The sequence below is a fragment of the Mauremys reevesii genome, linkage group 1 (assembly GCF_016161935.1).
Source record: "Mauremys reevesii isolate NIE-2019 linkage group 1, ASM1616193v1, whole genome shotgun sequence".
In the NCBI taxonomy this organism is placed as follows: Eukaryota; Metazoa; Chordata; order Testudines; family Geoemydidae; genus Mauremys; species Mauremys reevesii.
The window spans coordinates 323603630-323609629 of NC_052623.1; the positions used below are offsets into that span (position 1 = coordinate 323603630).

Consider the following 6000-nt stretch of genomic DNA (forward strand, 5'->3'; position numbering starts at 1 on the left):
CTAAAGAACATTGAGTATTCTTTCGTTTCTTTTTAATTCAGATGACCCTGAATTGACTCCATCAACATTTTTACAATAAGAAAGACCCATTGTAACTCAGAAATGTATTGCAGAGAAAACAATGTTATTTTAAATAAAGGATTATATTCACTTCAGCTTTTATAGATGCATAAGCCCAGTCCCCTTTGAATGTATCAAGAGAAAATGCTAGGGTGATGCATAATATCAACACAAACTGGTATTAATTTCTTTCTAATGTGTGGTCATATTCTGTGTGGGTGGGCCAGGATAAAGCCCCTGTCTGTGTTGCTACACAGGCAGTCAATTCATTCTTAGATTTATAAGCACATACTTTTGCAGGTGTGGGCTTAAGTAATGTCTTGCTCTCTGTCAGCCACCAATGACTATCAGTAACAGAAGAATGTGTAGTGTGTCCTTGGAAGAAATTAGGGGGAAAGAGGGGCAGGGTTTTTTGTTTGTTTCTTTACAAGCAGCTGAAGAAAGGACTTCAAGTACTGGCACAAAAACAGTTGGGAAAAATCCCATTGGGTAATGGTATACATTGAAATGGTGCCTGTCATTCCACAGCCTTCCACAAAACATGGGCCACAGTGCCAACCACTTGTGTGCGTTGGTAAAGACATGTGAGTGGTCCTGTTGATATCAATGGGTGCTTGAGTGAGTAAGAGCATGAGTTGGAGCTCTAAAATCTGGCCACTTTACATATAAATACATACATCTACTTATATATGCTTAAATGCTCATGTGAGCACTACAGAGGATTTGAAGGGCAGTGAAATCAAGTCCAGCTGCAGGAGCCATTTAGATAGGCAATTACTTTGGTTATCTGTAAATTTTCCAAAAATTCATTCTGCACTTAAAGAGCGAGTGCTGTAATTTTAGGGAATATACTCTGTATTTTTCATGCAAAAGGAGGAAAATCTCTGCCTTAATATCAAAATTCAACCTTAAATATAGAGTTGTTATGGTGCCTCCATAATAATAATGCTTAGCTACCTGTAATGCATATAGGAATAGCTTAAATATCAAGTCCTATCTCTGTATATTGTTGCCCCTTCTTATAACTGTACTGTCCTGTTCTGACACCTCTGTCACCCTTCTGCTGATTAGTAATAGATGTCTGGTTCTTTGCAGGTCAGCTTCTAAGTGGAGGAGAAAACAGTGATACAGATACTCTAAGTGTGACTTTCTATTATTACTTTTTATTTATATTATAAATAATGTGGGGTCCCTCAGGTATCTGTTCTGGGTCTGGTTCTGTTTAATACTTTCATCAATGATTTAGCTAATGGCATAGAGAGTACACTTATAAAGTTTGTGGACGATACCAAGCTGAAAGAGAAGATTAAAATTCAAAATGATCTGGGCAAATTGGAGAAATGGTTTGAAGTAAATAGGATGAAATTCCATAAGGACAAATACAAAGTACTTCACTTAGGAAGGAACAATCAGTTGTACACATACAAAATGGAAATGATTGCTTATGAAGGAGTACTGCAGAAATGGATCTGGGAGTCATAGTGGATCACCAGTTAAATATGAGCCAACCATGTAACAGTGTTGCAAAAAAAGCAAACATCATTCTGGGATGTATTAGCAAGAGTATTGTAAGCAAGACATGAGAAATCATTCTTCTGCTCTACTCCACACTGATTAGGACTCAACTGGAGTATTGTGTCCAGTTCTGGGCACCGTATACCAGTAGGGTGACCAGACACCAAGTGTGAAAAATCAGGATGGGGGCGGTGGGTAATGGGAGCCTATATAAGAAAAAGACTCAAAAATCGGGACTGTAAAATTGGGACATCTGGTCACCCTACGTAACAGGAAAGATGTGGACAGATTGGAGAAAGTCCAGAGAAGAGCAACAAAAATGATTAAAGGTCTAGAAAACATGACCTGAGAGACAATTGAAAAAATTAGGTTTGTTTAATCCGGAGAAGAGACGACTGAGAGGGGACATGATGATAGGTTTAAAATACAAAGGTTGTTACAAGCAGGAGAGAGAAAAAAGTATCCTTAACCTCTGAGAATAGGACAAGAAGCAATGGGCTTAAATTGCAACAAGGGCAGTTTAGGTTGGATAGTAGGAAAAACTTCCTAACTATGAGCGTGGTTAAGCACTGGAATAAATTGCCTAGGGAGGTTGTGGAATCTCCATCACTGGAGATTTTTAAGAGGCGGTTAGACAAACGCCTGTCAGGGATGGTCTAGGTAATACTTAGTCCTGCCTTGAGTGCCGGGGACAGGTCTAGATGACTTCTCGAGGTCTCTTCCAGTCCTATGATTCTATGATTATCATAACACATAAAAGTATCAGTCATGGACTAGAACCCCATTGTGGTAGGTGTTGTACAAACACAGAACAAAAAGACAGTCCCTGTCCCAAAGAGCTTGCAATCTAAAACAAGACACAACAGATGGATACAGACTGCCTGGGGAGTACAAGCAATCAGACAATGCTGATCAACACTGGAAGTCTATGGTCTCAGCACACCACCAGCCTAAGTGTTATCAAAATTTTTGTAGGCCTCAGAGTAAAGGAGAGTTTTGAAGGTGGATAATGAGATAGCTTTGTGGATGGTTAAACTTATCCTACACAGGAGGGGAAGCATGGGAGAAAACACAAAGGTGCTTGTTTGAAAATGTATTTATACATAAAACCCAGTCATAAAACAAGATGATCAAACAGCATTCAGGGCAATCCCTTCTTTCAGGAATCTCAGCCCAACACTAAGGATCTGTTCATAGGAAGCAACTCTTCCTTAAGAATTGAGATCAAGGCACTCAGCACATTCTCCTGCTGCTCACACAGCTCCCTATGCCCAGAAAACAATAAAACAACACAAGCATTTATTCCAAGACTAAAAACTTGCTTAGATGCTAAGAAAAGAAAAGAAAAACCTAGAAGATGATATGTAATAGCACCACATAGTGACACCTGCTATAGTATCATTATTACTAATATTTGATCATTTGTACTGTAGTGGCTCCAACCAGGATCAAGGTCCCTACTCTGCTAGGTGTTTAACACCTGGTGAGAGACTAGCCTGGTATTATTTCAGAAATGAACAGGTAACCCGTGGGCCTGAAAATGACACGACAATTTTTCTAAGAATTTTCTTAATGAAATGAACCATTAAAACCAGCATCTGAAATCCATGCTATCCTTTATATATATTCTCTAGCATATTATCTACCACTATATGAGAAATGTGAGCATATTCGGGCAACTGTGATCAAAAATTGCAGGTTGTGGAAGATAAATCCTTTGTCCTAAAGAGCTTTCAAGCAATAATTCACTCTTATGGAAAGGTCCTTCCTAAGGTCATTCTGCCTCTATTTCATAATCCCGGAACACAGCAAGGAAGTGAATCTGGACATGACCTCTTTCAACTCCTGTTCATTAGAGCAGATGATACAAACAACACAGGCCTTTCAGTGAAAAGCATCGGAACAAACTGAAAGCATGGCAAAACCTATCTGACAAGAGAAAGCCATTGAAATGGAAACACTTACACTACTGTGGTGAACAATTAGGTTTATTATCTTGTGTTTTCTTTTTAGTCATCTTTAATTTGGAATCGGTGGCTGGACCTTTTTGAAACAAGAACCTGGATTCAGGTAAAGGACATTGTACTTAATGTGTTTCGCCTCTCTTAATAAATTATAACAAATTTGTTAAGGGCCATGTGACACCCTTACTCCACTTTAGTAGCACCTTACTTCCTAAGTCATCCCATTGACTTCAATAGAGTAATATACTCTTACTCACTGAATTGCACAAGAATCTGGCCCTTAGACTGTGTAAAAGCCAAATTTTCTCTTTAAGTTTACATACATTCAGGAAGATATAGTGGCTGCCCCAGAAAGCTTGCAATCTAAAGAAGGCAAATAGCAAATAAAGGTGGCAGAAAGGGATACAGCACACAATTAAAATGATCTCAGTTATGGTAAGCACTGTGGTGATGACAGCTGTTAATTCTGTGTCTCTTTGGTAGGCCATTGTATTTCATGCAAACCATTGCCTTAGAGTTCGAAAGCTTTGAACATTGTCAGCTTAATGCAGTGGTTTGACTGTTTAGACTAAGATCAATGAGAGTCCATCTTTCACCATAAATCACTTGGTGAATGTAGCAGAAGAACAGAATGAAGACAGGAAACAGATAGCATTAATATTTACTGCATTTCTATATGGAATGATGAAACAAATGTAAAAGTACTTTTATTAAATGTAGAAAATTTTGGCTCTCTTTAGGTCATAAGAGCACATTTCGTATATCAAATCAATTGACTATAAGTTACAATTCCACATATGGTACCAGACTCACCCTGACCTTTAGTTGCTACTGTCAGCGTAAAACTTGACACATGTTCCTAGAACCTGAAAGCCTGAGAGGGCAGAACTTGTATTGACACAAGGCAGCTGTCACTTAGGGGTGTCATGGAGAGATGGTGGGTACATGTCAAGATAAAGGGAGGTGTGCTGATTCAGCACCTCCTATGGACCCCTCAGAGGAATATAAAGCTGCTCCTGTATCCTGAAGGAAAGCCCTGAGGAGTGCAGTGATGGAAAGTTTGTGTGCATTCCTTTGGGTGAGTACTTCCTGGGGGCAAAGGACCTTGCTGGCAAAAGAAGATTTATTTTACTCCTCTTGCACCAGAGATTATGGCTCATAAAATTCAGCGTTCTCTGAAACATGCCCTCAAGGAAAGGTTTCTATTTTTGTTTTCATATTAAGAAAAAGAACACTAGAACCCAAGCCTAACAAAACATATAACACATAGTCATCTTTCTATTTATTATAATAGCGGCAATTGTGAACTTTTACTTTAATGATCATTAGACTGTATTCATCCTTCTTTAATGTTATAACAGAGGGTCTTCCGCTGCAGATAAAGCATTGGGCACTTTGCTGGCTACAGAGCACTTGATGACAAAGAGAACCTGGACCTGACCTCTTTCAACTCCTGTTCATTAGAACAGATGATACGAACATTTCATTGGAAGGCACAGGAACAAGCTGAAAGCATGGCAAAACCTAGAGAGGAGGCTCCTTGTCCTTCAGAACTACAACTTACTGTTGTTCTTGGACCTGGTAAGTGAAATTTGGTGGCAGACAGCATGGAGGAGATTTTCAAAAGCACAAAGGACAGGTAGTTGAAAGTCAATGGGAGTTAGCTGCCTAACTTCCATTTGTGCCTTTCACCTTCTGTGTTGTCCTGACCATGAGGCCTACACAACAGAGGAGTGAACCTGTAATGTCCTCTTCCAAAGACATTTCTTCACTTTTCTCCCAGGCTTTCTTTGCTAATTATGCGGACAGTAGACTGCTCAGTGGGAACACACACTTTTCCTTTTCTTCCAAATCTGTTTTTTCTTTACCTGGCTCCTTTTCTTTTGTTTAAAATGTGGCTGCTTCTCTACCACAGGGCATGTGGTTGATTCAAGAAGAAAATCTAGAATGGGAGAGACCTCTGTAGAAGAAGCCTATCCTAAACTTTGCTAACTACAGGATGGGGCTGTAGTACCCATGTATCTCTCATCTGGCCCAGAGGGTGATTAGTCAGCATTAGCTCTGGAGTATGGAGGAGCAGGAGATACTCGGGCTATTTTCTTTAGCCTGAGCAAACAATTTTTCCGTTCTGTACATGTTTCATGTGTCTATACTTTAGATGATATATTATAATCTAATTGTCTTATTTGTTATTTGTTATTCACTTTCACTTGCATTCTCTAATCATGTTCTATAAGTAAAAAAATGACATACGTCCTGTATCTTGTGCACTTAGAGTCTGGATAGTGTACTATTATTAACCAACTCCACTGCCCATCATACCACGTGGTATGAAAAATGTCCTGCAAAAACAAACAAACAAAAACCACAAGAAAGCTCATGTATTGCAGGTTTATTGCATTAGTCATATTTAAGTACAAACTATACTGTTAAAGGTAAATCTGGAGGTGAATATATGCGG

At 39.1% G+C, this 6000-nt stretch overlaps 1 long non-coding RNA gene across 1 annotated transcript in view; it reads left to right on the top strand.

Moving 5' to 3' along the window:
- Positions 1-5255, top strand: part of LOC120388282 — a 29165-nt gene extending 23910 nt beyond the window's left edge. The window contains exons 2-3 of the long non-coding RNA XR_005590545.1: positions 3589-3645; positions 4918-5255. This is a non-coding gene — a long non-coding RNA (uncharacterized LOC120388282). The remainder of the gene's footprint in view (positions 1-3588; positions 3646-4917) is intronic.
- Positions 5256-6000: the final 745 nt, after the last annotated feature.